General features: G+C 41.6%; 1 pseudogene; it reads right to left on the bottom strand.

Moving 5' to 3' along the window:
- Positions 1-7,998: 7,998 nt before the first annotated feature.
- LOC136515341 (carboxylesterase 15-like) lies at positions 7,999-21,957 on the bottom strand (annotated as a pseudogene).
- Between the last annotated feature and the right edge of the window lie 2,735 nt (positions 21,958-24,692).

Here is a 24,692-nt window from a genome sequence, read left to right as displayed (position 1 = left end):
CTACAGTAGTGGGTGCACATGTACATATTAAAAAAAATCAAATACTTGTAATTCTGAAACGAAAAATGATAGCTACCTAGGAGTGGTATGCAGATAGCACATAGCCTATTCGTTTCAGCTTATTCAATCGTATCGGGCTATAATTCATAGTTTAAAAGTGTTTGTATAAGCCAATTCAGCCGAAACAGTCTGATACAAATCCATGCATGCAGAGTGCAGGGAATAAAGCAGAATGCATGTCGGCATCTAGCCCGGCGGCCGGCTGCTATGTGGGGACCACACACAGAGAGCGATAGATGCAGGTAGCTACATGCATGCTAGCTGGAGTTCGTGTTTTTTTTTGACAACTTGGAGTTCGAGTTGGAAAGTGGTTGTGAGCCCATATATATCCTGGAAGCTTGCAGCTCAATTTGGGCACGGAATAAACATGTTGCGTGTCGCATGGAGAATAGAGATGAGATGATGCGTCCCCCGGCCCGTTGCTTCGCATGAGCATGAGTACGTACGTTGAAAGTTAAACGGCGAGGGATCAAGTCAAGAGTCCTGACGCATATGTTTGTGACTGTCTCACGTTTCGTTATTATTAGCAACTCTTCCGAGAAATGAAGAGCTATATATGTCTAAAGAAACTATATCTATATTTAATTTTATATTATATATATATATATATATATATATATATATCTTATAAAAGACTCCATATATTTCTATATGGGGATCTAACATCCGGTATCACTACTGTTTGGTGGGTCGATCTAACCAATAACTACACAGGGCTCGTTTGCTTGGTGCCTGCCATACAGAGATATAGATCCTAGGCGAGTGAAATCCAACGCCTCGGATCTCTTGTTTGGGGGCAGGCAACAAACAGCCCCACAATTAGGCCCGTTCGCTTCGCTGAAAAAATAAGTCGAAATACTATTCCGGCTGATTTGTTGTGAGAGAAAAATACTGTTCCGGTTAAAAAGATAAGCTGAAAAAAACGAATTATAAGAGAAGCGAACATAGCCATGTGCAAATTTAAAATCACGGATCGATCACTAAAGCCTCCATGCAGATGCAAGCAATAAACAAAGTGCAGGGAGTATATAATACAATTAAAATTAAAGCATCTTGCAAATATGTTAGCCATATGTAGCCCGGGCGGCTGCTATGTGTAGGTGGAGCAGTTAAGCAAGTCCAAAGCTACCGTTCTTGCACTAGTAGAGAACAGATCTTTGATTCTCGGTAAAAATAGGCTCTAGTCTCGGCATTTTTTGCGCCCGAGACTAGAGATACCTTTAGTCCCGGTTGGTGGCTCCAACCGGGACTAAAGGTCCCTCCCAACGGCTACTGCGCCAGACAGAAGTGGCAGGGACCTTTAGTCCCGGTTGGAGCCACCAACCGGGACTAAAGGTAGACTTTTACTCTCGGTTGGTGGCTCCAACCGGGACTAAAGGTCTCTGCCACCTCTGTCTGGCGCAGTAGCCGGGACTAAAGGTCCCCCTTTATATTCCGGCCGTCTCCTTCTTCCTCCCCGAGCCCGAGCTCAGCACATTTTGAAGCTCACTGCACTAGTGTTCTTGCTTCCTCCCTCCATTGTTCCTCCATCCATTCTTCGATTCCTCCGTCGATTCTTCAGTTGTAAAGGTTACCAATCTCATACTCTCATTTTTCACCATTGTCTTATCTCATTTTGTTCACTATATATATGGTTCTTTATTGTGGTTTTTTTATTTGTAAGCAATTTGAGCTCAAAATCACTTCAAGCTTGCATATTTACATGAAGGAAGGTTAAAGTAGCTATTAAAAACTAGTATTCACCGTTCATTTGTAGCATGCATAGCACACTTCATTGTTTAGAGATATAGAGAATTTTATAGTTTTTTTAATTTTATTTGTTTATAAAATGAGAAATTTATAGTGTATTAAAAAATGAGTATAGGGACTAGTGCCTCCGACTGGTATGACAGATGCAATGCAAGGCCATGCAATAGGAAGCAAATCCGTTCTCTTTTGACGATACGCCCGAACAGCCGGGCCTGACAGATTTGGTGGTTGAACGGGTCCGTGGACCGTCGCCGTGCGACTGTACGACAAAGAACGGCATCGATCGACCATAGTATTTTATTGTCCAGAGTCCGGTCCGGGGTGTAATGCAACGCAATGACAATTGACAATGCGTTGCTAGGTCAAAATATGGTCATTTCTATGGACTCCGCGACTAAACATTTTATTTTAACTTTTTATGAAATGAAAAACTTAGAAAATAGTTAGAAAATTATAGAAAATCCGTACTAGTTGAACTTGCGGACCGTGTTCAGCTCGGCGAGCATGTTCTCTGCCGAGCGGTAACGGACATCAAGGAGGAGCTTTGATTCTACGAGGGAGAGCGACAACGGTCGTGGAAGACCGTGTTCCCTTCCTCGTAGAGTCGGAGCTCTTCCGTGACCAAGTACGGTGCCGTCCGGTGGAGAAATGCTCACCGAGATGATCACATAAGCAAGGTCAACTAGTACAGATGGTTATTTATTAAAACATGTTTTTGAGCTATAAATCCTGCTGGCCGTCTTCTTCCTCCCCGAGCCCGCTCGAGAGCTTAAGTTCAAATTTAAGCAGTGTTCTTGCTCTTTCTCCATCCATTCTTTGACTCCTCCATCGATTTCTTCGATTCCTCCGTCGATTCTTCGGTTCTAAAGGTTACCAACTTCATACTCTCATGTTTCATCATTGTCTTATCCCATTTTGTTCACTATATATATATATGGTTCTTTATTGTGGTTTTTTTCATTTGTAAGCAATTTGAGCTCAAAATCACTTCAAGCTTGCATATTTACATGAAGGAAGGTTAAAGTAGCTAGTTGAACTAGCGGACCGTGTTCATTTCGGCGAGCATATTCTCTGCCGAGCGGTAACGGACGTCAAGGAGGAGCTTTGATTCTACGAGGGAGAGCGGCAACGGTCATGGAAGACCGTGTTCCCTTCCTCGTAGAATCGGAGCTCTTCCGTGGCCAAGTACGGTGCCGTCCGGTGGAGAAATGCTCGCCGAGATGATCACGTAAGCAAGGTCAACTAGTACAGATGGTTATTTATTCACACGTCCTGATATCATCGCAGTAGTCTGTCAATCACCGTGCCCAAACGTAGAATATATATAAATATAAATGATAATCGATTGTTATGTGTGTATACTCCTATTCTTCTGTTAATTTGCGGAAATATCATGTGAATTACTTATCTGCCGCAGTAAAAGACAAGAACCCAATGACCATTAAAAATATCATTGTTTAGAGATATAGATAATTTTATAGTTTCTTAATTTTATTTGTTTATAAAATGAGAAATTTATAGTGTATTAAAAAATGAGTATAGAGAGTAGATGGCAACTGCTTCCGGGTCCTCGGCCTCTCATGGGTTTCCAAAGCGACTTAGGCCGGGCCTCCCTCTCATTCCATGCGGCAAGTGTCGTGATGAGACGAAGATTGTGATGGAGTACCGAGTGAAGAAGGAGGGTCCCAACAAGGATCGTATCTTCTACAAGTGTCCGGATCACAATGTGAGTTATTTTATCGTATTTAATGATTATGGTTAATTTATACCTATTTTCATGATGGTTGTGATTAAAGTTCTAATTTTTTGTTTTAATTTCAGTGGGATGGCAGTGGATGATGTTCAGGCTTCTACTGGGAGGAAGAGTGTGTTGAACTCGTGCAAAAATATCTTGCACAACAGGCAGATACGGCGTCTAATGAGGCAGTGATCTAGCCGAAGAAGCCCAAAGATGTTACACAATCGGGGGATCTGTCTGTTTTAGTTGAGATTGGTCGCGAAATCCTTGTGCTCCTGAAATGTATTTTAGCTTAAGTTCTTTTAGTGGTAGTTGGGATTGTCTACATTGTAGCGATGCTTTCATAAATTTGTACCTTTTGTGGTGGCACGCATGTTGTATAAATAATTAATTATAATCTAGGTTTTAATATGGTATTTATGTTATGTAATGCAGATGAGCCGGCATTGGATGTATAATGCTGATCGCCGCTCCCAAGAGTTCATTGACGGCGTGCATTCTTTGTTATGTGCGGCCGAGGCAAACAAACACGACGGTTTCATGTGCTGCCCATGTGCCATATGTAAGAATACGGTGGAATATCCTTGCTCAAGGACTCTTCATTCACACTTGTTCAAGTCGGGTTTCATACCAAACTATATTTGTTGGACGAAGCACGGAGAAACCGGTGTTGTAATGGAAGAAGGTGAAGAAGAACAATGGGACGACAATGATATTATTCCCGATGGTGCGTGCTTCAATGACGCTGCAATGGGAGAAGCTAAAGAAGAGGTGGCCGTAGAAGATGAGCCTGCTGATGATCTTTGTCAGGTCATTCGTGATGCACAAAGAGAATGTGAAAGTGAAAAGGAGAAGATCAAGTTCGAGCGGTTGCTAGAAGATCACAAGAAATTGTTGTACCCAACTTGTGATGTAGGGCAAAAAAAGTTGGAAACCACACTAGAATTGCTGCAATGGAAGGCAAAGAATGGTGTATCTGACAAGGGATTTAGAGAGTTACTAAAAATCCAAAAGAAGATGCTTCCGAAGAACAATGAATTGCCCGCCACTACCTACGAAGCAAAACAAGTTGTCTGTCCTATGGGGCTAGAAATCGAGAAGATACATGCATGTCCTAATGACTGCATCCTGTACCGTGGCAAAGAGTACGAGAAATTGGATGCATGCCCGGTATGCCATGCATCATGGTATAAGATCAGGCGAGATGACCCTGGTGATGTTGAGGGCAAATGTCCGTGGAAGAAAATCCCTGCCAAGGTTATGTGGTATGCTCCTATAATACCATGCTTAAAATGTCTGTTTAGAAACAAAGAACATGCAAAATTGTTGCGATGGCACAAAGAAGACCGTAAGGTAGACAATATGTTGAGACACCCTGCTGATGGGTCCCAGTGGAGAGCAATCGACAGAGAATTCCTGGAGTTTGCAAATGATGCAAGAAACTTAAGGTTTGCTTTAAGTACAGATGGTATCAATCCTTTTGGAGAGCAGAACAGTAGTCATAGCACTGGGCCTGTTACTCTAAGTATCTACAACCTTCCTCCTTGGTTATGCATGAAGCGGAAGTTCATTATGATGCCTGTGCTCATCCAAGGCCCGAAGCAACCTGGCAATGACATCGATGTGTACCTGAGACCACTTATTGACGAACTTCTCATTTTGTGGAATAAAGAAGGTGTACGTGTGTGGGATGAGTACAAATAGGAACACTTTGATCTGCGAGCATTGTTGTTCATAACAATCAATGATTGGTCTTCTCTAAGTAATCTTTCAGGATAGTCAAACAAGGGATATAATGCATGCACACACTACTTCGGTGATATTAGAGGTGTATTCTTGAAAAAATGTTGAAAGGTCATGTACCTTGGCCATCATCGATTTCTTCCTACAAATCACCTCGTAAGAAAGAAAGGTAAGCATTTTAAAGGGAAGGCAGACCACCTGACCAAGCCTCGCAACCGAACTGGTGAGGATGTACTCGATATGGTCAATGATGTAAAAGTCGTCTTTGGAAAAGGACATGGCAGCCAACCTATTCCGAACGACGCTAACTGTCACGCACCCATGTGGAAGAAGAAGTCCATATTTGGGACCTACCCTATTGGCAAGTCCTAGAGGTCTGCAGCTCGATCGACATGATGCACCTAACAAATAATCTTTGTGTGAACCTGCTAGACTTCATGGGTGTGTATGGAAAGCCTAAGGACACATTTGAAGCACGACAGGACCTGCATTGTTTGAGAGAAAGAGACAACCTGCATCCAGAGAAGACAGATGATGGACACCATTACTTACGTCCTACCAGCTACACTCTAAGCAAAGAGGAGAAGGAAATCATGTTTGAATGCTTAAACAACATCAAGGTACCATCTGGATTCTCCTCGAATATAAAGGGTATTATAAATGTGCCAGAGAAGAAATTCTGTAACTTAAAGTCCCATGACTATCACGTTCTCATGACGTAATTACTTCTAGTTGCATTAAGAGGAATTCTACCTCCAAATATACGTCTAGCCACCATGAAGCTATGTGCATTCCTTAATGCAATTTCTCAGAAGGCAATTGATCCAACTGATCTAGCTAAACTATAGAATGATGTGGTTCAATGTCTTGTCAGCTTTGAGATGGTGTCCCCTCCTTCCTTCTTTGATATCATGACATACCTCCTAGTTCACCTAGTCAAGGAGATTTTCATTCTCGGTTCTATGTTCCTACACAACATGTTCCCCTTAGAGAGATTCATGGGAGTCTTGAAGAAATATGTTCACAACTGTGCTCGCCCAAAAGGAAGCATCGCCAAGGGCTATGGAATAGAAGAGGTCATTGAGTTCTGTGTTGACTTTATTCCCGACCTTGACTCGATTGGTGTTCCTGAATCGAGACATGAGGGGAGACTAAGCGGAAAGGGGACACTAGGGAGGAAAACATATATTGGTACAGAGGATGATTATTTCAATAAAGCGCACTACATAGTTCTATAGAACTCCTCTTTGGTAGATCCATATATTGAGACACACAAGGATCTCTTACGATCTGAGTTTCCAGGGAAGACTGAAGCTTGGATTACGCGTAAGCACATAGAAACTTTTGGCGGTTGGTTGCGAAAAAAATGTCAAGGTGATGAGAGCATCCATGAGTAACTATATTTATTGGCTATGCAACCATCATGGCATATCATCATATACAAAGGGTACGAGATAAATGGGAACATATTCTACACAGTAGCCCAAGATAAAAGGAGTACCAACCAAAACAGTGGTGTCCGCATAGATGCCACAGACCCGAATGGGAATAAGCAGACATATTATGGCCGCATAGATGAAATATGGGAACTAGAATATGCACCTACTTTGAAGATCCCATTGTTCAAGTGCCAATGGGTCAAGGTGACCGGAGGCGGGGTAACAGTAGACAATGAGTATGGAATGACAACAGTAGACTTTAGTAATTTTGGGTACAAAGATGAACCATTCGTCCTTGCCAAGGATATGAATCAGGTGTTATATGTCAATGATATGTCTACCAAACCAAAAAGAGGGAAAAACGATAATGACTCAACCAAAGAGCCAAAGCGCCACATAGTTCTTTCGGGGAAAAGAGTCATCGTGGGAATTGAGGACAAGTCGGATATGTCAGAAGATTATGAAAAGGATGACCAAATTCTGCCCTTCAAAGTGAATAAAGACCCTAGCATCTTGGTAAATGATGAGGACACTCCATGGTTACGACGCGATCATAACCAAGGGACATACGTAAAGAAGAAGTTCACTGCTGTGCCCACTTAATGATATAGTGATTTAATATAGTGTGTGTTTGAGATATTATGTAATAATTGTGAATTCAGATGTTTATTATGTCGTGTTTCAAATTAAATCAGTGTTTGATTTGGTGGGATTTCTCTCTCAAAAAGTTAAATTAGGATATTGAGTGATGAAAAATTAAAATATTAACATTAAAATGATGTGAAAACAAATTTCCTGTCCAAAACCAATAGTTTTAATAATTTTAATTAAACACTACATTTTTGCATTAACGAAATAATAAATATTAGTTACATTATGTTTTATAATTATAACAAAAAATAAAAAAGTTAGGTTATAGATTTTTCCTATGTGCAATAAAGAAAAAAAATCCATATTTTTAACAAAATAATTTTATGCCTTTTATTTAATTTACTATGTATTTAACAAGACTATTGCATTTTATTAAAAAAATTTGCTCAAAACAGGCGAGAAACGAAACTGCAGCCCACCTTTACTCCCGGGTGGGAAGCCCACACGGGAGTAAAGGTGGGCTGCACTTTCGTGGTCCGCCAAAAAAAACCTTTACTCCCGATGCGTGTTACCAACCGGGAGTAAAGGTATACACCTTTACTCCCGGTTGGTAACAAGCACCGGGAGTAAAGGTACCTTTACTTCTGGTTGGTAACACGCACCGGGAGGAAAAGACCTTTACTCCCGGCTGGTGGCTGGCACCGAGAGTAAATCTCCTTGGTATATATGCGCCAGTGCCTGGCGCAGATCGATCCCCTCCTCTTCTTCCTCGTCGAATAGCCACCCTTTCTCCTCTTCTTCCTCGTGCCGCCGCCGGTCGCCACCCCACCTCACGCCGACGAGCCCTCCACCGCGCGTGCCTCCGCAGTCTTGAGGTGAGTTCTCTCGGCTTTTGCATTCCGGGTCAAAGATGAAGAACCCGTGGCCCTGGCCCCCTCTGAACACGGCAACACGGCAAGTTTGGCTTCCCCATCACCGCCGGCATAGTCCTATATGCGGTCGTGCAGCACATCCTGGTTCGGGTCCACGACGAGCAGCGGTGGGAAGGCGACGTCGTCTAGCGGGACGCTGTCCGGCCCAAACAGGTTGGCCACCGGGTCGCACACCAACGGGCAACACCAGGCGCCACGCCTGGTCGAATAGCGCCATGCTGTGTTCTACAACAAGGCTGGCCGCCTCAGACGCCGTCCTCTCCTCGGTGGCAAAGAAGGGCCAGAGCAGGATGCACCCGGTCATCCGGATGACGGGGTCGAGGGCAAGCTGCCCGCTGCTGTACCGGACGGCGACGTGGTGCACGATGTTGCCACCGGCTGAGTCGCCGCAGACAAACACCCTGCCCAGGTCGGCCGAGTCGTCGGCTAGCCACAGGTCAGCCTCGGCCTGGGCATGGAGCCACGACAGGACGGCCTCGACATTGCGGTGCGTCGTGGGGTGGCGGTGCTCAGGCGCCAGGCGGTAGTCGGCGGAGAGCACGAGCACCGGGAGCTCCACGGCGAGCCTGAGCGCGCCGGCATGGAAGTGGGGCAGGTCGAAGCTGCACAAACAAAAGCCACCGCCGTGGAAGTAGACGAGCACCGGCAGCTTATTATTGGTCGTCGTCGTGTTGTTGTTGGTGGGCCTATACATGCGGAGGCGGAGCACGTGCACGGCGTTGTAGACGACGTCCTTCCACTGGACGGGCAGGTTGGATGGCACCTCGCCCTAGAGAGGGAGCGCGGAGTACTTCGCGGAGCGCGTCATGGTGCCATCGCTAAGAAGCTGCACGATGCTGAGGCAGTCGTCCACGACGTGCGGCGCGGTCGCTAAGAAGAAGTTCACTCCTTGGCTAGCTCCACGACGTTTAGGGTTTATACGGCGGAGCACCTCTGCCCTCGTTAGGGTTTATACGGTGGAGCATCATCGCCCTCATTCGCCCTAGGGTTTAGGGTTTATACGGCGGAGCACCGCCACCTTCGTTTGCCCTAGGGTTTAGGGTTTATACGGCGGAGCACTGCCGCCCTCGTTCACCCATGTGTACAAACATATATACGATGGAGCGGAGCACTGCCACTCTCGTCACACCGCCCTCTCTCGCGGCCTAGTCGATCAACATTCGTATTATCATTATCGTTAACGCTAAACAATCACACTAGAGCGAATTGCGTCGGTGACTAGGGCGAACCACGTTGTTGATGTCACCGACGTGGTTCGCCCTAGTCGCCGACGCAATTCGCCCTCGGCCATTTATGTATAGCCCTAATTTGCCCTAGTACCGACGCAGTTCGCCCTAGTGTGGCGAATTGCATCCGTGACCGAGGGGCAAGATTTAATAATGCATATTGTTCGTAGATTTTATGCATGTAAGCAAAGATTTGACGTACTATATATTGGTTTTGTTTTTTGAAGCTAGATGGCTGACCCGAGAAACATGGATGAGGAGGAGTTGATGATGAATTTAATCAACACTGGCACTCAAGTTGCCGGCGATGATGGTGCTAAAAATAACATGTAAGAGGATGCAGATGACGGGAGTCAGTACTTAGCTCTTGAACAAAATGAGCAACAACATATTGGCCAAGTATATATTTTTTATTATTAGCTATTTATATTATCATATGTCTTATGTGTGCTCATGACATTAAAAATAATGTTTATGTTTTGTAGCCCTATGGCGCAAGACTGCAAGAAGCAGCAGAAAGATTATTTTATGCTCAGAGAGCTACTGCTAGTGGTGCATTCAGGCCCAATAGAGAGAAGGAAGAGCTGACATACGCCATCAGGACTATTGAACACGGTGGCCGAACTAGAGGCAAAGGAAGTGTCTCGTGGGAGCATGGATTCCCTCAGGACAGACCTTCCAACAGAAGCCGCCAGAGAAAGAAGGAAGAAGAGGCATAGCGGCTCCAGAGGTTAGAGGAAGCGGTGCGTGAAGCACAGGAGCAGGAAAAAACCTTGAAGCAAGAATGCAGGAGGAAATTAGAAGGCAAGTGCAAATAGCAGTGAGTGCAAGCAAGCAGGCATCAGAGCCAGGAATCAACATTAGCCAATATAGAGATACCAAATCAAGGGGACACAGGACTGCGCTTCCCTGTGGATGACGTCACTGAACCTTATACATCGTGTGAGCTACAATTCCGAAGGGGAATTCCACAATCAAGGTGGCTATCGGTCTTGTTAATCCTATCGATCGAACCAAGACACCAAGGATTCATGGGAATATAATCCAAGAAGGATATGCTACCATCTCAGTAGATAAAGCTGAAAAAGGTTTTAGTGATTTGTATCTTGACATTCCTGGAGGTAATGACGAGAAGACTCTCAGAGAAGTAGAGAAGACATTCATTCTATGGCGCAAGCGCTACATCATCATTCCCGGGATGTCGCCTCCACCTCCTCCTGAACTACCTCACCATAGGTGCGGATGAAAACACTACATCATTAATTTAAATTGGCTTAAATAATTAACAATCTGCTCATAATAATATGTCATTCCTTTTTTTGTAGCAGATCCTCCCCCAACCTAAGTCCAATTATTCAATCGCCAGATCATCATAGTGCTCTGTACGATGACAATGTGTTGGAAGGCGAGGCTACATCCACACCATCTCTAAGGAGGTCTCCAACGCCGCAGCCGCCACCTCCAAGGAGGTCTCCAACGCCGCTGCCACCACCTCCAAGGAGGTCTCCAACGCCTCCCTCGCCTCCACCTACCAAGAAGCCAAGTACTAGCAAGAGGCCATCCCCGCAAATGAAGAACCAGCCCCCACCGGCAAAGAAAGCCACCATGAAACCAAGGGCTATTCCCAAAATAATATCTGAAGAGAAGGAAGAAGTAACTGATGCATATAAAAAAGATATGTCTAGATTCTATGACAAACTTAAAAAGGATCAAGAAGCAAGGAGTAACCCAGAGAAACCATACTTCTTCGTAGCTCCAGATATTCTAAGAAAAAATGTGGCTTCTTACCAGCAACAACAGCGGGAATCTCATAAGCCGTCCAAATCAACGTTAACGGACTGACCGCACTCTCACCAAGTCAATTGAGACGGCACAGATAAAGAATCGGGCAGAGAAAGAAGTTGCACAACTTGGACAACAATATCACCAATCAGTCCCCCCGCTAGTTGTTGGTAATGAATATGGTTCGAATTTAGGATTAATGCATCAGGCAAACATACCTCCAGATATCGATTTGGATCACCTTGGTGAATTTATTGATGAGACTGGTCTCGACCTTTACTAGATGTTTGGTGATGGAAACATTGAGAGTGCGGCGGCGGTTGATATTTGGAAGAAAAATTTTGTACTAGGCCAGAGTCTATACAACCCTTAAGCCTTAGGTGATCTGGGGACGCAAATGTACCTGCTAAACAAGTGTTATAAGCAGGTGTCTACCGGTGGATACTTCTGTGTTGATGTCAGAATTAGAGATGAACATTGATTCCGTGGCGATGATGTTATGTATGTTGACTTTGCAGAATTTTATCAACTATGCCACCTGACCTCTCTGGATAAAGTTATCATTAGCTGCTATTGCCTGTAAGTAATAATTCTTTTGATCTATTATTAAACTCATCATATGTGTGTATATGCATATAAATTATCCTAACAAGTACTATATATATGCAGATTTACAATGACAGAGCACAGAAAGAAAGGCTGCAATGAAATTGGTTTTGTTGATCCCTATATAGTATTTAAAGACCCAGTTACTCCAAAGCCTAATTGGAAGTCTGAGTCAGAGAGTAACCTCATGAACTTCTTAGTGAACCAACGCCACAAGAAGGATATACTCTTTCCCTACAACTTCAAGTGAGTGTTAATAATGTCGATCATCCTTAATGGCTCATATGTTGATTCTAGTTAATTAATGAGTATTATGCGTTATATCCTATAAACACATGCAGCAATCACTGGATATTGATGGACATCGATCTAGTGAAAAGTCACTTGATAATCTATGACTCGATGAGAAAACCACAACAAGACTACCAAGATATGATAGATATTATCCAGAGATAATTTCGGTATCTCTAGCAACTATATATACACACAAACATGATGATTAACTATATCTGATGACGTGGCAAATTTTTTATTTGGCAGTGTTTGGAAAACCTTTATTGAGAAGCAACACATGAGAAAATGCAAAGCGCCATTGAATGTAATCCCTTTGAAAGTAAGTCCCCTAAATCGCATCATCTTTATTAATTAAACATATAGCTTTCACCGGATCACCAGATTGGATGACAAATCTTTTTCTCGTAAAGTGGTGTCTGAGGCAGGAACAGGGGAACAACTACTGTGGTTACTATGTTTGCAAGTTTATCAAAGAGCTCTCCTAAAGAACTCCTACAGAGAGACTCAAAGTACGTTAAAAATACAATATATATTCATTTAATTATTATTATTGATTGTGTTACTATGTCTTTATATATATATATATATATTAATTTATTTTTCTTTAATTTAAACCTGTAGGCTCGATGGTTGGAGGAAAAGGTCATACGACAAGACCAAATCAAAGCAATTCAAGAGTCTATAGCCGGATTTTTTAATGACCAGGTCATCGATTCCCAGGGCAAGTTCTACTTCGACCCAACACTGCCATGGAAGCCAAGCTAAAGGATGAGAGGAAACTTGTTATATCACAACAACTGTAATGCAATCTTTTGTAATATATGCATATAAAATAATATAATGTAAAATACACATATGCATGCATGCATGTAAATATATATATATATATATATATATATATATATATATATATATATATATATATATATATATATTTCTATGCTTGAATTGTGTGATTTAATATGTTCATTGTGCTTAAACCGAAATATACTATACGCGCGTATAAATATATTATTAGCAGCGTACAATACGACTTCGACAACCTATTTTGAAAAGAAAACAAAAAAATAAAAAGAAAAGAAAAAAAACCTTTAGTCCCGGTTCGTATTACCAACCGGGACTAAAGGGTGTCGGCCTCGTGGCATGTCAGGAGGTACCTTTAGTCCCGGTTGGTGTTATCCACCGGAACTAAAGGTCCCCTTTAGTCCCGGTTTCTGATCCGGGACTAAAGGACCTCCCCTTTAGTCTCGGATGCTTGCTCCTGGGTGGGGAACCGGGACTAGAGGGGATTCTCCACCAGGAGTAAAGGGCGTCTCTGTACCAGTGTTGGAAGCTTGCATTGTTGCATGCAAGCTGACAAATATTTGGGCACGAAATAAACACAAGTTGCGTGCGGTGTGCACATGACCTACGGTGTTTGTATGAACTGCATGCGGGTGTGAGCATCGTTTTTGTTTACGGTTTTAATTTATGGTCAGATTAAGGCTAGTGCTCAGCTTTTACGGTTACCATGATTCATGGAAAGCTTAGTTGTGCTATACTAGATGAGACGCTATCTAGTTAAGTACTACTATTACAAGTACATTAATCTCGTCGCAATCATGCACATCTCTCTCTCTATATATATATAGAGAGAGAGAGTGTGTGTCATGAGAGAGAGAGTGTCATGAGTGATATGACAAAAGCATCACGCATCTATCTCCAGTTAACAGCCGCCCCACTTGACACGTACGCAAATATGCATGTATGTACTTAATGGGACCCTGAATCTGAGATATGGTCTGAAAGTTTGTTACTTGTTGATGCCTTCAGCATGTTCCGGCTAACTGCAGGAATCTGCAGTCTAAATTATTCTTGTGCTGTACACCTGTATCACAATTTACAAGTACTGAGCACTATTCCATTTTATGTGCATGAAAAGGCTGCCTTTTTGCAAGATAAATGTGTGTGTGTGTATATATATATATATATATATATATATATATATATATAGAGGGAGAGAACTACTGCCCTGTAGCTGGCTACAAAATAACTTATTCTGTAGCCACTTTGAGTTACGATAATTACTATGTTAATTTATGAGATTATAGTAACTCCTTACTAAGTGGTTTACTATAACGTTATGGTAAATATCCCCATGTGTTATAGTAACCCAACTATCGTAAATATGTATTGACATTATCATAAATTAGTATATAAAATTATCGTAAATGAAAGTGGCTACAAAATAACTTATTTTGTAGCTGGCTACTGAATATACTCTCCATATATATACTGTCCTACAAGTACAAAGCATTTTTACAAAGGCATTTGTACGTACTCACAGGTTTGGAAGTTGGAACGAAGTTAATTTGGCCGTATGCTGCTAATAATGAGGAGAGTGATCGGTACTGCTGACTTTTTATTTTTTATCTTTCTTTAGTTTTTTCTTTTTCTTTTTTCTTTTCTTTTCTCTTTTTCTTTTTTTATTTTCATGCATCATTTATTTTTATTTTTTATGTGTTTATTATTATTATTTATATTTTTTACCTTTCTTTTATTTCTTTTTTCTTTTCTTTTTTTCTTTTTATGATGTTTTGTGTTGTTTTTTATTTTCATGTAGTATATATGTGATGTTCTATGTTTTTTATGTTCACATGTGATATATGTGATGTTTTTATGTATTTGTGGTATACATGTAATGTTCTATGATGTATTTTACGACGTTCGTGTAATACATGTGATATTCTCGTAGTATACAGGTGATGTTGTACGATATTTTTTGTGATGTTCTCGTATTATACATGTGATGTTCTATAATGTTTTTGTGATGTTCACGCACACAATATACATGTGATGTTCGATTATGTATTTAGTGATGTTCACGTAATATATATGTGATGTTCTATGATGTATTTAGTGATGTTCTATAGTGTATTTGGTGATGTTCTATGTTTTTATACGTGTTATACATGTGATGTTCTGTGGTGTTTTTTTATGTTCACGTTGTATGCATGTAATTTTCTATGTTGTATTTTGCGACGTTCATGTAATATACATGTGATGTTCTCGTAGTATATAGGTGATGTTCTACGATATTTTTTGTGATGTTCTCGTATTATACATGTAATGTTCTATAACGTTTTTTGTGATGTTCATGCACACAATGTACATATGATGTTCTATGATGTATTTCGTGATGTTCACATAATATATGTGATGTTCTTAATGTATTTAGTGATGTTCTATAGTGTATTTAGTGATATTCTAAGTTTTTTATATGTTCATGTGTTATACATGTGATGTTCGATGGTGTTTTTTTTATTTTCACGTGGTATGCATGTAATGTTCTATGCTGTATTTTGCGATGTTTGCGTAATATACATGTGATGTTCTCATAGTATACATGTGATGTTCTATGATGTTTTTTTTGTTGTTCACACAATATACATGTGATGTTCTATGATGTATCAGCGATGTTCACATAATATATGTATAATGTTTATAATGTATCTAGTGATGTTTTATGATGTATTTAGTGCTGTTCACTTAGTATATATGTGATATTCTATACTCTATTTTAGGATATTTTGAAAAGTGCCAATGTGATATTCTTTTTACTTTTTCTCTATTATGTTTTATGCTTTGCTCTGGATTTTATTATTATTTATTTATGTTATATATTTATTTATTTTTATGTCATATTATCATGAACCTAAAACTAGAATACTATTCTTCTAAACTAAGAATATTTTTTTATTAAAGACGGAACATTGTTCTCTGAACCTATAACATCGTCTCTACTTAAATATGTTCTATCTTCACAAGATAAATGTTCGTTGATAAAAAATTATCTAAAAATATTCATGTGGGATCTTATTTTGAAGTGTTTATTCCAAAAAATAGGATGGTACAATCAAAATTTAATTTGAATGTTTGGTTTGGCAGTTATGACTTTTCTTTAAGTTTGTGCATGCGTGAGGTGGAAGCAAGCGATGGTGGGCCCTTACCGGTGCGCTGGCAGGAACGCGGAGGCAAGCGCGGGAAACAATCGGCGCGGTATTACCGTCCGAACGTCGGACCCTAAGACGCCCCGCACTATTCGCCTATTCGGACCCTGGTCCTGAAAGATGAGTACGGTAATGCCTTGCTTGTTGCCTCAGGAATCCATCTCTGCAGCATGGTTTGGTTTGGTAACAAAAAAAAAAAAAAAACCGGCAGTATTAGCATGTACCACATGTAACGTGTTATATTGGCATGCATGCACTCGGCGACCAATACACACCCTGTTGGCTTGATCCTTTCTGTGACTTATAAATCAGCTGATGTTGTTTTGTTACGAGAGAAAAATACTGTGTCTATCTGGAACTAGCTACAGTAGTGGGGTGCACATGTACATATTAAAAAAAATCAAATACTTGTAATTCTAAAACGAAAAATGATAGCTACCTAGGAGTGGTATGCAGATAGCACATAGCCTGTTCGTTTGAACAGTGATTTTCTCTCATACTCTACTCACCGATAGTACTTTCAGCCATGACTTATAAGCCAATTCAGCCGAAACGAATAGACTAATATAAATCCCTGCATGCAAAGTGCAGGGAATAAAGCAGAATGCATGTTGGCATCTAGCCCGGCGGCCGGCTGCTACATGGGGACCACACACAGAGAGCGATAGATGCAGGTAGCTACATGCATGCTAGCTGGAGTTCGTGTTTTTTTTTGACAACTTGGAGTTTGAGTTGGAAAGTGGTTGTGAGCCCATATATATCCTGGAAGCTTGCAGCTCAATTTGGGCACGGAATAAACATGTTGCGTGTCGCATGGAGAATAGAGATGAGATGATGCGTCCCCCGGCTCGTTGCTTCGCATGAGTACGTACGTTGAAAGTTAAACGGCGAGGGATCAAGTCAAGAGTCCTGACGCATAAGTTTGTTACTGTCTCACGTTTCGTTATTATTAGCAACTCTTCCGAGAAATGAAGAGCTATATATGTCTAAAGAAACTATATCTATATTTATTTTTATATTATATATATATATATATATATATATATATATATATATATATATATATATATATATATATATATATATATATATATATATATATATATATATATATATATAGGGAGAGGCTATTCAATAGCCGGCTACAAAATAAGTTATTCTGTAGCCACCTCCATTTACTATAATTTTATATACTAATTTACCATAATGTCAATACATATTTACAATAGTTGGGTTACTATAACACATGGGGATATTTACCATAACATTATATTAAACCACTTAGTAAGGAGTTACTATAATCTCATAAATTAACATAGTAATTATCATAACTCAAAGTGGCTACAGAATAAGTTATTCTGTAGCCAGCTACAGGATAGTAGTTCTATATATATATATATATATATATATATATATATATATATATATAGATATACACACATATATATCTTATAAAAGACTCCATATATATTTTTATATGGGATCTAACTTTCCGTATCACTACTGTTTGGTGGGTCGATCTAACCAATAACCACACAGGGCTCGTTTGCTTGGTGCCTGCAAGATCCTAGGCGAGTGAAATTCAACGCCTAGGATCTCTGGTCTGGGGCAGGCAACAAACAGCCCCACAATTAATGTGCAAATTTGAAATCACGGATCGATCACTAAAACCTCCATGCAGATGCAAGCAATAAACAAAGTGTATGGAGTATATAATACAATTAAAATGAAAGCATCTTGCAAATATGTTAGGCATATGTAGCCCGGGCGGCTGCTATGTGTAGGTGGAGCAGTTAAGCAAGTCCAAAGCTAGCGTTCTTGGAAGCTTGCATTGTTGCATGCAAGCTGACAAATATTTGGGCACGAAATAAACACAAGTTGCGTGCGGTGTGCACATGACCTACGCTACGTACGTTGAAAGTTAAACGGCCAGTAGGATATATATGGCATGGACACTGGATGTCTTTTAATTTGTACTAGCAGTACACGTACAGACGACTTGGCCTGACGCACAAGTTTGTTATCATCTCCCGTTTCGATAATGTAGTCTATGCATGTGTCTTCTCTCAGCCTGGACGAATTGACATTTATATAGGAGTAAAATACAATACAATATAATATAATATAATATAATATAATATAATATAATATAATATAATATAATATAATATAATATAATATAATATAATATAATATAATATAATATAATATAATATAATATAATATATGTATGATGACGAAGCAAGGCATTTTGGATGGATGTATCAAACTATCTAGCTCCAGAGTACGTTAGATTGGCCAGCTAAACTCAGGGAAGATGCATGTTCATCACAGCAAGGCAGGCCAGAAATGGGAAGATGGATGATTGTCCGAAATGTCACGGTTACATTCCCTCCCTATGCTCTTTATCTGTAACTAAATGTACATCTATCTATTTTAATACGTTTTGGAAGCAGACTCTTTATTGCGGTTGCACGATTCTAATTCTGTATAAATATGAACCGTAAGTTTGGGTCATGAATAATGGGACAATACAACAATTAAGACTCTAATCTCTGATAAAACTTTATTGGAGGAAGAAATTTTTGGCTCTTTAACGTTGTGGTGGTGACTTGGCGTTAGCGCCTGTTGCGTGCTGTGTGTGATTTGCATTTACATCGTGGCGTGGTTGAGGAACGGTATAATTAACGACGGATGGAGACGGCGCAACTGGCATGACAATTGACAGCCATGCATTTGGCCATTTGGGGATGGTGGATCGCCCGATCGAGTTGCTGCCGTGCAAAGGTTGCCAAATTAAATACAAAACGGCACTGGCCGTGGGTGGCCTCCCGGTTTCTCTGCAGCATGCGTGTGTGTACCTTGCTAGCTAGCACTCGTTCAATCATGGGTTTGGAATAGTAAGTTTAATTTGGTGGCACACAGTCCCACAAAGACAGTCGTTCTCACCTTCTTTCAATTAAAAAGTCAAATATTTTCAACTTTAACTCACTACTATAATAAGCATTTATGGGGAGACTAACGATGGTTCGTAGAGGCGGCTCGACCAGCCGTCCCTACCATACCGTCTCTACAAATCATGTATTTGTAGGGGTGGTTCTCAGACCGCTCTTACAAATCGATCTGTAGGGGCGGCTGGTGGCGGCTATATATATAATTCAAATCTGACCAAAAGCACAAGAGCATTATATAAACTACCATTACAAGTCTAATTCACAAGAATATATACAATCCATCATTAAATAGACATAATTCAGGATCATCATACTTGCTTGGATCAGCAGACAACCACCTCATCAGCTGCTCGCCAAGCTACCTAACTACACACCTGAATTGGAGATTGGGATCATCATACTTGCTTGGATCATTAGACAACCATTGGATTAAAATAACAGTTCACTTAAACTAGATAATTTTTGTATAAGTAACGTAGGTGAGCTCACCATCTCATCTATTCATGTATAGAGACATGGTTATTGTCCACAAACCATCATAGGCCAAGCATCCTGTAATAATATCTAAGTTCAGTGCATCATATTGGTAGAATGGAAGACTGAAATATTTTCATTTGTAAAATGCAAGATTGAACTCTACAGCTAGCATGTATTTAACAATATAAATTTAGCCTTTTTTATCCAACTATTTACAGTTTCTTCGAAACATTTTTTAGCATGACTGGCAGTGCTGTCTTTTCAGAGCATTTACTCTCTAATGGCATTCCAAATGCTTCATAGTTCAGGAAATATTAACTTTGAGCTAGAAACTTGATGTACAGAAAGCAAAATAAAAAGTGGACCAGAGGAAAAGCTAAAAGATTATATACTTGGTAGCACCTTTTCAATTACTCTACAATTCTATGGACACCTAGAGCTAACTAAGTAAAAGCAGAAGCAGCATCAAAATGCTAGACCTGATTTTGCTTTAGCCCCAAACTACAAAAGGTAGTCATAGAGCAATCAATCAAGAAGGATAGTGAGTAATTTGCTTTCATCTAGAATGAGAGGTTTTTTAGTAACCTACACATTCTATCGTGAAGCTTCATCACAGTCTATTCCTTATCAATGCACAAGGCACAAAGCACTTTTCATAGTCTATTCTTGAGATAATTAAGTATACTAACCAAGAGGCACAAGACAAACTTACCAATGCAATAACTGGAGAGAACCAGTCACCTTTCATTTCGGATTTTTACTCCACCACTGGTAAACCCTCAGCTATCATCTTGGTTTTCAAAAGACTGCCTCCAAATTAAAGAACAAAAGAAGTGATTGATCAACAAATTAATTTCAACGCGGTAATAGAAACTTTGAAGTGTAGCTACAAAATCTAATGCTTACATGCATTGGCAGCATCTTGGTTAGCAGAGGAACTGCTAGTACTCTTTTTTTTTCAATCTGCATAGCAGAGGCACATCAATTAATAAGTAAAACTAGCCAAAAACTAAGTAACAAAATAGAAGAAAATGAGACATTCATTTATAGAGCCTTATAATTTCTGTATAGCATTCCAAACGGTATCACATAATAAGGCACATTCCATACTACAGTATCACATAACGAAATGTTGTTTTTATACACTGAAAATGAGATATTTGTATGCTCTGTAATTTAATAAGGCATATTTCAGATCACAGTATCAAATGACGGAGCATAAATGCCAGGAGGCTTACTTGCATCAGTGATTGCACAAGCTTGTATCACGCATGCATATAATTTTTTTAGCATTAACCATCACACATGCACTCATGCAATAGATGAAGACTAATCTGGTTAAATTAAACATGCTAGCATCACATGAAAAGCAACTGAAAGAACCATATCATTTCTTAATCCTAACCTAATGGTACCTAAGATCATAGACCTCAGGTTCATCCATCTGCACTGAAACTGAGAGCAGTAATAGAAAATTGAAGCAAAAATAGAAAAAAACTACATAAGGACATGGTGCTTCACACCTGAATGCCTAAATCCCTAGGCACATACATCCGATCCACGAAGTAAAATTAGAACCAACAGGTAAATGCAATTAATGGAGAGAAGCACACACCTTTCGTTTCAGGATTATCACTTTGCTGAGGAGAAATCGTCTACCACCTTCCTGTTTTCAAAAGATGAAAATGGTACTTGATTTTGCTTTAGCCCTAAACTATGAAGCTAACCAAGCCATGAAGCATATGGTAAAAACAACTCAAGCATTATCCAAGTAATTTCACCTTATAATACACACAGGACAATGTGCAATCTCCATCCTAACTTTGATCTGTTGCATCCTCTCGGCATAGGCAGGCGCCTCCCTAGGTTGGCTATGTACGTGACCACCAATCACAAGAATAATTAGAAGAGAATCGAATGGACAAGAACACCTCATCGGAGCAGGGAGCCGTGGTGAAAAGCCGTGCCTGCTATGCAACAAACAACTTCAACCCGACCTGCAAGAAATGGCCCTCTACAACGGCACCCACAACTGGAAGCCTCCATGCCAAAATTAAAGGAGGAACAGAAAAAGAGAGCAAGGACCGGCGAACCTGTGCGGAAGCCAAAATGAACGGAGGAACACGTGCCCATGAGCGGAGGGAGGTGGAGCTCCTGCAGCAAACACGCAGGAGGCAGTGGCCAGCGCCATCATTGGCCCACGGTCGTCCACCATGCCACTGCCGCCCTTAGCCTCCGGCGGCTTCGTGATAGGTGACCTGCGTAGATCCGACGGGAGGATGACAGGTCCGGTCATGGAGGCATCGGATCCACCAGATCCGTCGAGGGCCTCCGCTAGCATGGAGGACCGAGCCGACAAGCCTAGATCGATGTCCATCCTGGCGCCGGCGAGGGAAGGGGAGGGGAAGCAAGAGAGGGAGCAAAGCACCTTAACCTGCGCAACGATCGGGCAGCAGTTGTTCCGTGGCTAGCTCGCGTGCGTCCCGCGGCATAGTGGCGGCGGCCGGCAGGCGCGGCCCGTGCCTAGTCGGGCTGCAGGCGGCTAGCGGGCCTGCTCACAGCACCGCGCTAGCACCGCACCGCCGTGCCACCTCCGCATGGGGCCGGTAGGCCATGACGCTGGGGCCCACCGCGCCGCCACACCGGACCACCGCGCCGCCGTGCTAGGCCAAGCCACCGCGCCTGGGCCCTCCTGTGCCGCTAAGAGAAGAGGGAGGGAGGAGAGTGGAGACAAGAGAGAGAGGGAGCCGCCGTCAAGAGAGGAGGGAGAGGGAGAGGCAGATGTGGATGCGCGAGAGGGAGTTAGGGTTGGAACCTTTTTTCTCAGGTTGGAGAGAGTGGCCTGAGGTGGAACAAGGTGGCTGCTATATATACATCGGGTATTTATAGGGGCGGCTGGTGATTCAACCGCCCCTACAAATGGACACAACAGGGGCGGTTGGTTATAGGGTACCAGCCGCCCCTACTGTGTCATTTGTAGGGACGGCTGCTATGCTGGAGCCCGAGCACGTCACTGTAGGGGCTGCTCCAATGCCAGCCGCCCCTAAAAAAAGCTCCGTTGCTACAAACAGTTTTTCACGTAGTGACTTAATATATATATCATAATGAACTTATTTGGAGATATAAATGTTGCTAATTTTTTCTACAGTTCTAGTCAAATTTAAGAAAGTTTGACCGGAACGAATCTCATAACGACACTTGTTTTAGATGGACAAAGTACACCTTTAGCTTTAGGTGGTGAGGTCACGAGAAAGCAAGTAGACACTACGGATCCGATCAGGTGGATGAGATTGACACATTCGATGGATGGACTTACATCATTCTTTATTTGCGAACGTCCCTTAGCACGTGTTTCATTAAGAGGAGTTAAACTATAAATTTACAAAAGCAATGATAAGCCTAAGTTTGCTAAGAGAATCGCTAATAATTTCTAATACTCTTTTCCAAAATTTGATTTTAGGCATGACGAAGGAAATTGCAGTCCAGACGTTCGCAAAACGGACACCTGATCCATCCAAGCCAAAAAAGGAGAGCCATGTGGAAAGCTACGCGAGTAAGCAAGACTCCTTGTCCATGTCGGCGCACAGTCCTCTTCCTTTTCCCACTGTTTTTCCAACTAGCGCCAAGTCTTTGCCGCCGCCAACCTCTGCCTTAGCTATTCTGATGACATGAAGTCTAGTTACTACTCTTGAAAAATGGTAAAATCTGAGGTTGCTGCCCTTCTCGTGCCCTCTCAGTTGTCGACCTGCAACAGCTATTTGCTAGCCACAGTTGTTGCCTGCCATGCTCTGGCTGACGTTTAGCTTGACATGGCTTGCTACCATGTCGTAGTCATGGTTGGACACCTTTGGCTGGCCACAGCCACAAACCATCCATCCTCTGGCTAGCTGCAACCACCTTGATAGAGGAAAGAGCAAGTAGTACGATAAGGTCTTTTGGCTCAGCCAAATTATTAGCAACAAAATGTTGCAAACAACCGCAACCCAATAACCAGCCACAAAAATGACCCAGCTAAATTCTACACTAACGTCCCCACATGATCAAAGATTCTTCTATTCTACCCCTTCCACAACATCCTTGTGGTGAGAAGGTATATATAGAGCATCAAAGCCTTCGTGACATCCCTTTGCGACCTTTTCCCTCTTGTTCAATCATGAAAGCATCTAGCCCCCTAGTTTGGTTTTGGTGATTAATGATGACACGAGATTACTATGACTAACGTGTGTTTTGTAGAGACAATTTGAGTTAGGTCATGGAAATATAAATTGATTGGGCAATCATGGTTGTCATGCCCCTATCGATGGAAATCGTTTCGGTTTTCAAAGGATGGACGACAAGGTTAAGGACGGACTAGTTTTAAGTGTCGTTTGGTGTTAGAGAGACACTTAGAGTAGTTTAGGACTTTGTTTTTCCTTTAGCCATACTATTAAGAAGGGTATGGACTAGTAGCTTAACCTAGGTGAGTCTAATGGATTAGGTGTGGTGCACACTTGTCAAACTTAGCACTATGTAGCTCAGGAATAGCCCTAAGATCGATAGAAGTCAACTTCATTCACAAAGAATTTTGAATTAGAAGTAAAATGGAGAGTCAAATGACTGACCGGACGCTGGTTTGGTTGTGACCGGATGCAGCTTGGAGAGTCCGGTTAGTTCATTGGATCGACATCAGCAGTCAGAGTACGACCGGGCGTTGGACACCCGTGCTCACCGGACGCGACGCTAGCTGTATCTATAGCAGTGTGGACAAGCTATTGACCATGGACCAGACACTGAACAGAGAAGTGACCGGACTCTGGGTGCCAGTGTCCAGTCAACATTAGTTAGGTTCTAGAGAGGTTTTTTGATGACCGGACGCGTCCGGTGGGTGCTGACCGGACGTAGGCCAGAGTCTGATCAAAGCAAACGGCTCTTTCTAACACGCTGATGTATTACACTGACATGTGCGTTCAGTCATCCCGATACTCGTTGAGTTGGACCTCAACCGTTATGTTTTGAATGGGGGGGTATAAATACATATCCCACTCGTTCATTTGAGGCCTCTTGCCCATTTGTTCAGCTGAGAATCACCTTTGGAGTGCAAGGGAGAGCAAAAGTCTAGTGGGATGATTGAGA

Source organism: Miscanthus floridulus, chromosome 17, assembly GCF_019320115.1.
Source record: "Miscanthus floridulus cultivar M001 chromosome 17, ASM1932011v1, whole genome shotgun sequence".
Lineage (NCBI taxonomy): Eukaryota > Viridiplantae > Streptophyta > Magnoliopsida > Poales > Poaceae > Miscanthus > Miscanthus floridulus.
This window is presented reverse-complemented; position numbering and strand designations above follow the sequence as displayed.